Source organism: Felis catus, chromosome A2 (assembly GCF_018350175.1).
Source record: "Felis catus isolate Fca126 chromosome A2, F.catus_Fca126_mat1.0, whole genome shotgun sequence".
NCBI lineage: Eukaryota > Metazoa > Chordata > Mammalia > Carnivora > Felidae > Felis > Felis catus.
Genome location: NC_058369.1, coordinates 65,847,723 through 65,858,326, shown reverse-complemented (window position 1 = coordinate 65,858,326; position 10,604 = coordinate 65,847,723). Strand labels below are relative to the sequence as shown.

Sequence of the window (10,604 nt, the reverse complement as noted above, 5' to 3'; positions counted from 1 at the left end):
CAGGAAGAGGGGACTGGACACAGACACAGGGAGGGAGGACCTGGTTGGGACACGGGAAGAAGACGGCCGTCTGCACGCCCAGGAGGCAGGCCTCCGGAGGGACCAGCCCCGCCCACAGCTCCATCCTGGACTCCCGTGCGTGGGAATAAATCCCTGCTGTGTAAGCCACCCAGTCCGTGGTATTTGTCACAACAGCCTGAGCTGACTGACACGGGGTGTTCTGAGAAGCTCTGGGCAAACCCGCCAAGCTGGCCCCCACCGAGGGCCTCTGCTAGAAACGCCTTCCATGGCCCCACTCCTCCTCCTCCTCTCCCCTCTCCTCCTCCTCCTCTTGGGGGTCGGCACTTGATGTCTTCTCCCCAGAGGGTCCGTCCCCGAGGATCTCCCACCCCTGCCCCTGGCAGCTGTCCACCCTCCTGTGTTCACACAATGGCCTTGTGTGCCCTGGGCCAGAGTGTTTCACACTATTATTTAAAAAAAAAATTTTAATGTTTATTTATTTTTGAGAGAGAGAGAGAGAAAGAGACAAAGTGTGAGAGGGGGGAGGGGCAGAGAAAGAGAAGGAGACACAGAATCTGAAGCAGGATCCAGGCTCCCAGCTGTCAGCACAGAACCCGACGCGGGGTTCGAACCCACAAACCACGAGATCGCAACCTGAGCTGAAGTCGGACGTTTAACTGACTGAGCCCCTCAGGTGCCCCGCATTTCACACTATCGATCATTTTGCTTGTGTGTTATGTGCACGCTGCACCCTGGGACATTCGTCTCTTCCGTCTGGTTCACACTGAATTTTCAGCGCCTACGACAGTGCCTCTGGTATACAGTAAGTGCTGCGTAACTGCTGGACAGACGGGAAGATTCCCTCCTGCCATGATGCAGCAGCAGGCAGGGGAGGATGTGGGAGTACATTCTGAATGGCTTGTAGCCTCAGACCCCGGCTGTGACACAAGCTTTCAGGGCCCCAGGCCACAGGGTCAGAGCACAGTCTCCAGAGGCGGACCCAGGGCCCAGATTACGTCTGAGCCGGTTCCCCGCTGAGAGCCTTGCACAGGGGACTCTAATACCGCACAAGGTCAATGTGCTGCTGGTACAGCCAGGAAGAAAAGTCAGATGCCCTGAATTATTCCCTGTGGAGGTCTCAGCGAGTGGGGATCAGAGGTGGGCTGTGAAGGAAGCCATTCCTTCCAGAAGGACCATCCCTCGGCACAAGGGCCAGGCCGTCCTGCTGGCCTTCACCACGGCAGCGTCCACACGACACCCAAAGCGCCTTGGGCGTGTAGCCGCTGCCCGACCACCAACTTACGGCTCTGGGTCCCTGAGCCACAACAGACATCAAGGGTGGGCTCAGTGGTGATGCATTTTGAGATGAATCCTCCAAGTGCAGCTCCTCTGATGTCCCCGCCCCTGCGGCCCCGTGCCTCGGCACTCGAGATGAGGACAAACGGATTGTGCAAATACAGAAGCGAAAGGTTTGGGAAGCAAGTGAAGCTTTTGGCTCCAGGCTGCTTAGCGATTGCTCTATGTTGCTGTCATTTTCGGTATCTCTGGCTGGGTTGGGCCATTTTTATTTATTTTATTTTATTTTATTTTATTTTATTTTATTTTATTTTTATTCTATTCTATTCTATTTATTTTTTTAAGGAATGCTATGAGAAGCATGGTTGGGGAAAGATTTATGTATTTTTTTCAAGTTCTATTTATTTATTTTGCGGGAGAGAGCGAGTGGGGAGGGGCGGAGAGAAGGGGAGAGAGGTCCCACTCGGCTTCCACGCTGGCGGCACAGAGCTCCGGCGGGGCTCCCCCTCGCGAACTGTGAGATCATGACCTGAGCCGAAATCTAGAGTCAGACGCTTAACCAACTGAGCCACCCCGGGGCCCCTGGCCATTTTCAAATGTGAGATCAGACAGATAAGCATCCAACTTCGGCTCAAGTCATGATGTCACGGTTCGTGGGTTCGAGCCCCACGTCGGGCTCTGTGCTGATGGCTCGGAGCCTGGAGCCTGCTTCGGATCCTGTGTCTCCCGCTCTCTCTCTGCCCCTCCCCCGCTCACGCTCTGGTTCTCTCTGCCTCTCAAAAATAAAGAAACATTTGGGACGCCTGGGTGGCTCAGTCGGTTGAGCGTCCGACTTCGGCTCAGGTCATGATCTCGCGGTCCGTGAGTTCGAGCCCCGCGTCGGGCTCTGTGCTGACAGCTCAGAGCCTGGAGCCTGTTTCAGATTCTGTGTCTCCTTCTCTCTCTGACCCTCCCCCATTCATGCTCTGTCTCTCTCTGTCCCAAAAATAAATAAACTTAAAAAAAAAAAAGAAAGAAACATTAAAATAAATAAATACATGTGACAAGGGAGACCGTTAGAATTGACTTTGGTTTTGGTTAGATTCTGGGTAATACAGACCCACACAGTAAGGACGGACTTAGGAATTTATGGGCATGTAAAACTCGCCCAACTACTATTCTTAGACTGGAGGCAGAGAGTACCGCTCCCTTTTCTGTGGGTCAGGGTATTTCTGCGTGTCCTTCCTCACCCCACACCTTGCTGTCACCTGGGAACGCATCTCAACAGCCCCGAGCTCCTGCAGGACTGCTGTGGACAAGTGTGGATGGAGATGGACGGATAGGTGATGGGTAAGAGTGGTGCCACGTGGGGGGGTCAAGTCCCACAGAAGCTGCAAGGTCACGTGATGGTCAAGGTGTTCTGAATTCTTGCGAAGCGAGACTCTTCACGCAGAGAACGAGCGGGATTTTGCTTGGTGGCCGTCGTATCCTGGACGCCCTGTGTCTAACGGGGAAACGAAATGGCGTCTGTGTCCGGGCAGGACTGAGTGCTCGCCGAACGGCGCTGGGAAAGTTTTAAAGCACGGAACAGGTGCATCCGTGCTGCACACCCCTGCGTGGCTTCCGCTTTCTGTTTACATCAGCGAGACGCCGGGATCGGCTGGCTGGGGAGGCGCTTCCGGGGAGGGTGCCTCGCGGAAATGGGTCTGCTGCCACCACGGCTTCCCCAGGTTCCAGGGAAGAAGGCGACGATCCCTCCCAAGGCTTTGCCGAATTTTATGCCTGTTTAAACCTGAAAGATTAATATTAGCGATTACTATGGGCCAGGAGCTGCGCAAAACACTTTACCTATCGTGTGAGTAGGATTAGTCAGCGGTTCCCATTTCACAGACGAGGAAACTGAGGCTTAAGGAGGAGGAGTAAGCTCTACAGGCTTGATTGGTTCTCCCTGCCTCCATGAAGGCAGCCCCAGGTGTTTGGACTCCCCTTCCGGCTCAAAACAGTAAGAACCCTTGTGCAACGGCTGGCTAAGAGTCACTCTTCTCAGAAGCACCAAAGAGCTGGAAGGCAGGAAGGAGCCACCGGACCTAAATGGGACAGAAAGCGGGAGCCCAGGGAGGGGACCAGCGCTCAGAAACTGTTCTCAACCGGAAGGCAGGTACCGAACAAGGATCGGAACTTCAGTGTTGGAAGGTCTCACGCAGAGCAGGTACAGAAACCCACGCTAGGTGGGGGGCCTCCCCGGAGATCCTCGTAAGAAGCGGGGGATCCTCTCACCACCCCCCCAAGAGTAGTGGTGAGCCAGAGGGGGCAGGCCCCCAGGGAAGCAGAGCCCGGGGTTGGCTCACTTGGCGGCCCCAGGTTATTTGGAGCCCTGGACCTGATGCAGTGTGGACGTTGGCCCAGCGTGTGGCCAAGCACCCACGCGCCAACCCTTTCCACCGGGAGCTGCCTTCATCTTAAACCCTCCAGTATTTCAGCGGATCGTTCTGAAAACGCGATGACCAGCACACAGAGAGACCCCAGCCGACACGGAGACCGGACGCCATGAGTGAGAACCAGTCAAGGCAAGTGTCAACAGAACACGTCTGCCAAGACGGACGTGTTGGGCTTGATGAGACGGAGATTGTCCGACGAGGTCTCACGGGTGCCAGCGAGTCAAGTGGGAAAAGGGACTCAGAGAAGTTCCTGCCCCCCCCCCCCCAGCAGCTGGTGTAGGTGGCATCGGGCGCTGGTCTTCCCCTACCGCGCGGCCGGACGTTCGTCTTGCTATTGTCACTGGACAGATATCCGGGTGTCCACAGAACATCTGTGACTGGCCTTCTCAGAAGCGGGGATCAACTGCCACAGAATGTTGGCAGCGATGCAAATGCGCGAAGCAGGATTACCGACATTAATGAAAGAGTGAGCACCGGGCACTGGCTAGGGGCCCAGATCACACCGGCCCTCAGAACAGGTGCTATTAAGACGGGTCACATGGTCTGAATGAGGACAGTGACCCACCCCCGGGCCGCTCAACAGCTCAGGGGCCGCCGGGGGGGGGGGGCAGACACGGAGGAGCTGACCCCAGACTACCCCCTCCCCCCGTCTTAATGCACCCTCACTCTGCGGCCCACGGACCCTCTGCCCCACTCCCCAGGTGGGCCTGCGGTGGCCCTCGGTGCTCCCAAAGGGGGCTTCTGAGTTCTTGAGAGTTATTTATTTTATTTTTTAAATGTTTCTTTATTTATTTTGAGAGAGAGAGAGAGAGAGGGAGGGAGACAGCGAATCTCCAGCAGGCTCTGCGCTGCCGACGCGGAGCCCGATGGGGGGCTCGAACTCACGAACCGTGACATCATGACCTGAGCCAAAATCAGGAGTCAGATGCTTAACAGACTGAGCCAGTCAGGAGCCCCAGCGTTCTTGAGATTTACACGTTCTTTCCTCATTTCTTTCCAGGAAGCAAGGAAGACATTCCTTCCTAGCTCATGTCAACACGACATCCTCCTTTCCCCCAATACAAAACACGCCGGAAAGTGCCAGAGAGCACCCTCTGGTCCCGTCAGGAGCTGCTGTCTGTGTTGCAGGGACAGGAAAGGCAGAGGAGAGGCAGGTGGCCGGGCAGGTGGGCGGGCACGTGGAGTTTCTCTGTCATGCAACCATCGGGGCCTTGGCCGAGCCACACGTGCCCCCGAAACTGGTTCCCTGACCTATAGCACTGACATCGCACAGTCTGTGTGTTAATTTCCCCTGCCTTTGCCACCCACGGTGACACGCAGTCTCACCTTCCGCACCTTCTGTACCTTCGGCCAACACCGCCTCGGACCTCCTGTGCCACCGGTTAGGAGACAGAGGCAGGAACTGAAATTCATTCCTGACGTTTACAGAGTCAGAGGATCCCAACACCTGATCCCTCCTTTCCAGTCCTTAGAGAAGTGGGGTTGTCCCCGAAGTGGCTTCCGAAATGTTCCCAGCTGCCGCCCCGGGTCCTCCCCCAGGTCACTGCGGAGCAGAGAGCAGCCCAGATGCCCACGGAGAGCGCGTCCCTCCGCAAGGACCCCCGTGCAGGCCGATCACAGGCCGTGTGCGGTCTCCCTCCGGGCAAGGCTCTTCTGCCCTGTGCTAATCCGCCCCGACTCACTCCTGCACAATCTTTCCTGCTGTTCATCTCCACTGATGCAACAATTTACTGGAACATCAGGGACGGAATGTTCCAAAAGAATTGCCCAAGTGTCTGTCTGCTTTGGACGGCGCTTTATTTATGTTATCTGTGAAGGCGAGTGGCACAGCTCTCACACACTCTGGGAGTCCAGACAGCCCCGAGCGTGCCGGGCGCAGGGGTGGGGGGCAGGGGGAGAGCAAAGAAACTCTGTGCCCGTTGCCAGCAGGTGAGCCTGGGAAAAGGGATTCGGTGGAAACCGGGGGTTCCCTTCATGCCCAACCTCAAACCGCTCCCTCCCTGCAAGTTTCCTACCGCCGGAAGTCCTCTGGTGTCGCGGACTGCCTTGAATTTCCCAGCGCCCTTGGGTAGCGTCGTCTGTCTCCATGCAACATCGTGGTACATTGTGGGAAGCCGGCCGTGTCATTTTCCTCCACCGCCACAGCGTTTTTCTTTTTACAAGAATCAAACCACCCATCTGCCTTCTAGTTCTTAAAAGTGTTTGTTGTTGTTTTTCACACGCAGCCAAGGAAGGATGTGTCTGCCAAGCAAGCGTAGCGGTAATTAAAACGTGACGGCAACTATTGCCAAGAACTCCTCCCACGCCCGGTCAAGGGCGGCATGAGGTGTCACAGTCGCGGGCAGGGGCCCGCCCGTGCTCCCACCGGGCAGGTGTCCGCGCCTGCATCCGCGCTCCCAACGCCAGGACCCACAGCCAGGTGTGGGTTTGGAACAGGAGCCCTTGAACGAGCGCGTGACTGGTCATTGCTTCACAGAGCCCTTTTTAAATGGTGAAAGTCTGCGCTGAGCTTGGGGGATTATCAAAGTGCAAACAAGAGGAGAGAGCGCAGGGGCTGGGGAGGGCTTTGTTCAGCTGGCGCCTTCTCAGGCGGTCTGGGCTGCGGGGACCTGGAGAGTCCTTGGCAGGAGCGGATGAAAAGGTGGCGGTGCCCCAGGCCCCCCAAGCACCTTCCAGCCTCTGGAAGGACAGGGTGACCCCCTGGACCGAGAGCCCCTTGGCGAAAGAGGACTTCACGCACCGCTTTGTAGCGCCTCTGCTCTCCAAGAGACAAGTGGGAGGTGAGGTGTCCCCATCGTACAGATGGAAACACAGCGAGTGTGGACGCTGCCCGCAGCTGTCCCCTGGGTTAGAAGGAAAGCTGGAAACGTCCCCAGGCGACCCAACCGCAAAGCCTCGTAGTGAGGACACTGGTGGCGTCTCCTGCTCCTGCCCAGGGGGCTGAGTTTTCCGCCTCCGGAAAAGGGTGACTGGCCATCAGAGGCGACTTCCTAACTGGAAAAAATCGTTTGCCGTGATGATAGAGATTCTAAGTAGTCACGTCAAGGAATAAGTTCATATGGAGAATTAGGGTTTTGCAGACTCTCTTTTTAGTAGATTTTTCTGGAAAAATTAAGCAGGAGAGACTTTGACGAGGATGTCCCCCGCTCTGTCTCCGTCTGCCCCGCAACGACGCAGAACTTGGTAAAGGGACAGAAGCTATAGAGACAGTTCAGGAAATGGATGTGGGACGGGTGTCTCTCGTCAGGGCAGTGGCCATATAGTTCGCTGACAAGATAACAGAGTTAAACTTTTCCATATCCACCGTGTTTAAAAACCACTTCTACCTGGTTTTATTCATCGTTTGGATTCTTTTTTTTAATTATTTTTTTAATGTTTATTTATTTTTGAGAGAGAGAGAGAGAGAGAGGGTACAAGCGGGGGAGGTGAGAGGGAGGGAGACACAGGATCCAAAGCAGGCTCCAGGCTCAGAGAGCCTGACGCGGGGCTCGAACCCACGAACCATAAGATCGTGACCTGAGCCGAAGTCAGGACGCTCAACTGACTGAGCCACCCAGGCGCCCCCTTTAAGACTGTATTTTTTGATCAACATTGAAAATCAATCATTATTGATTACTTCTACTACCCTTCAAGCACACATTTTTCCTTTTCCTTCTGCCCTGGGTCCCAAAGTCCTCGTCGAAACTGTCTGAAATTTTAGTGCCCACATTTTTCTACGTTATGCCTTATTTTATCTAAGAATATATATATATATATATATATATAATATATATTTTTTAATAATTTTGTATCAATGTTGCAAAATTTTAGAAAAGGAAAAAAAAAAACAAAACAGCTCTGGGTAGTTTGAGCTGATGCTACCAGGCAGCTCCCGTGATGTTTAGAAGGATGGAGAATGGGCTTGGAGCCACTTCTAAGCACAGTTTCCTCACTGCTTCTAGGTCTTTATGTCTCACCCTTGACGGTCAAATTCCCATCAGGAATACCTAGAGAGGAGCAGGTCGTGGAGGTCCTGGGAAAGTGCTGGAATGTCCACTGGGCTGTGCTCACGGCTCAGCCTGAGGGCCCTTCAGAATTTCTGCTCCTTGGGGCGCCCGGGGGGCTCAGTCCCTGAAGTATCTCACTACTGCTCAGGTCACGATCTCGCGGATATGGAGTTCGAGCCCCGCGTCGGGCTCTGTGCTGACAGCTCGGGGCCCGGAGCCTGCTTCGGAGTCTGTGTCTCCCCCTCTCTCTGCCCCTCTCCTGCTCATGCTGTCTTTCTCTGTCTCAAAAATAAATAAAAACATTTAAAAAAATTAAAAAAAAAAAAGACCTTCTGCCTCTTACTGGGAGCCAGATGTGGGTGGACATGGGACCACTCCCCAGGCCTCTCCCCATTGCTGAGATGTTTGCCCACCCCGGCCAGGCCACTCTGGTTCTCTCAACATCCTATTTGTCACTGTATTCCTGGTGCCTGACACAGAGTGAGCCCCATGTTTGCTGAATAAGTAAATGTATATGAACCAATAGCTGGTAATATCTTCATTTTCCCGTTTTCGGCCACAGGTCTGCACACCCTTAGAGACTCTCATTTAAACATCATGCCATCTTGCTCAACTGAAGGACAAGTGTGTCGTTGACCCAGGGCAGGGGCTCAGCCACGCCCCCCCAACACCTTCGTGCTGCTCGATGCCACTGCGGACCAGGGTTTTATCGTTCATCTCTCCTTCACTGACAGCAGAGAGGGTTCCAGTGCTCAAATCCATGCCTTGAAGTCTGTGAAATGCAGGGAAGGAGTAGGGCCGCTGATGGCGAGTTTCCCTTGCGCCTTGCCCAGCGCATCTCTCTGTGGCCCCAGACCGTCCTGTCCTCGTGTGCGGTCTGGGGACAGGGTTGTGGTGGCCCATGCCTGGAGTAGATGTTTTTAAGAATCCAAGACTCCGGGGGCGCCTGGGTGGCTCAGTCGGTTGATTGCCCGACTCTTGGTTTCGGCTCAGCTCATGACCTCAGCTCATGATCAGGGGGTTCGTGAGTTCAGGCCTTGCCTTGGTCTCTGCACTGACAGCACGGAGCCTGCTTGCGATTCTCTCTCTCCCTCTCTCTGCCTCCCCCCACTGGCTCTCTGCCTCTCTCTTTCAAAATAAATAAATAAAACCCAAACGATAGAAAAAAGAATTCAAAACTCCACGCACAAAGAGCTGGAAGGTGCAGACACACGTTGGCCTCCTGCCCTGCTTGGAGGTGGGGAACTGGGATCTCGGAGATTCAGACCTCCCCACCCCACACACACACACTTGCGTGTGCCAGAACCCACAGCTGCTGAGCGTGTCGCTGTCTTCTTGACTCGAAGATAGAATAGCAGCCAAGCATTTTGCGTCTGCTGTTCTGAAGGCTGCAAATGCCTTGAAGGCTTCTCTCCGTCAAGAGGAGGGAGCAAGGGTCCCTGAAATAGTTACTCATCTGGAGGCGTGCTGTCCACCAAATAACAAGGGGGAAAGCGGCCAAAGAATCCTGAAATCAGGTGGCGCGGGGAGAGAGGGAGTCCACAGGTTTTCCGTCTATGAGATTCTGTAACATGCAGCCCAGCTGAAGCTCACGAGGGCGATAGGGCCCCCGCGTGCCCTCCCACCTCCTTCACCCCGAGAAAGGGGCCTTCGGTCACTGGGTCCGGCAAGGCAACCTCGCCAGGGCTGTGCGTCATGCCTGCCCAGTCCGAGCCCGAAGGCACAGCCCGGCTCCCTCTCCAAGCAGCGCACAGGGGACAGAACTCAGGAGCCGCGGACAGGTTTTTAAACTTCAAGTTCCACCCGCCGTCCTTGTGCCGACTCCCTGTGACCAAGTCTATATAGATCCAAACTGGTGGAGAGCACGATAAGGGTGATTTAATAATAATAATAAAAATGTTTTAAGAATGGCAAATTCGGGGCGCCTGGGTGGCTCGGTGGGTTAAGCGTCGGACTCTTTTTTTTTTTTTTAATTTTTTTTCCAACGTTTTTTATTTATTTTTGGGACAGAGAGAGACAGAGCATGAACGGGGGAGGGGCAGAGAGAGAGGGAGACACAGCATCGGAAACAGGCTCCAGGCTCTGAGCCATCAGCCCAGAGCCTGACGCGGGGCTCAAACTCACGGACCGCGAGATCGTGACCTGGCTGAAGTCGGGCGCTTAGCCGACTGCGCCACCCAGGCGCCCCAAGCGTCGGACTCTTGATTTCCGTTCAGGTCATGATCTCACAGTTCATGAGTTCGAGCCCCAAGTCGGGCTCTGTGCTGACAGCATGGAGCCTGTTCGTAGTTCTCTCTCTACCTCTCTCTCTCTCTCTTGCTTCTTCCCAGCTCTCTCTCTCTCTCTCTCAAAATAAACAAATAAATATTTAACAAAATAAAGAACACAAAGCAAAAATGGCAAATTCATCAAAAATAGTTAGCCTCTTTTCCTCTTTGATGGTGTGATTTACATGCAGCTGTTTGGAAACATGGTGGGCGTGGGCACATCAATGACACGGTTAGTGGTGAGGCCCCTGTGGACGCTCTTGGGCCTCTACCCCTTTTCCATGTGATTCCTCTCCAAGGGTGTCCATGAGCGAGACATCCACTATGGACCCTACAGACACTGACCTCAGGACAAAGGCCCCCATACAGGCCCCCAGACCAGCCCGCCTTGCCCCAAGGCTTCTAGACAAGGCCTCCCTTTGGCCTTGACCACATCCCGGGTCAAGACACTCAAGATGCTCACAGCTGCTAGCCACCGGCTGACGTCTCCTCACACAGTCCTATTTCATTTTTGTGGTTGTGGAAGGCAGCTGGTCTGCAGACCTCCGGGGGCGGGCAGCTGGGAAAACTATTTTCAATTGCACATGAGCCCTAACGCTCACAACACCTAATTCTTTGGACATGAATGAATGAGCATT

At 54.4% G+C, this 10,604-nt stretch overlaps 2 long non-coding RNA genes across 2 annotated transcripts; one reads left to right on the top strand and one right to left on the bottom strand.

Annotated features, from left to right (window-relative positions):
- Positions 1–2,346: 2,346 nt before the first annotated feature.
- Positions 2,347–5,178, bottom strand: LOC109497378. Its single transcript, XR_006594057.1, has 2 exons — positions 5,040–5,178; positions 2,347–3,067 (listed from the first exon to the last, which is right to left on the bottom strand). It is a non-coding gene; the product is annotated as an uncharacterized LOC109497378 (long non-coding RNA).
- A 324-nt stretch (positions 5,179–5,502) lies between these two features.
- On the top strand, positions 5,503–9,274 carry LOC109497377. The gene is made up of 3 exons (XR_002153527.3): positions 5,503–5,642; positions 5,939–6,493; positions 8,262–9,274. It is a non-coding gene; the product is annotated as an uncharacterized LOC109497377 (long non-coding RNA).
- Positions 9,275–10,604: the final 1,330 nt, after the last annotated feature.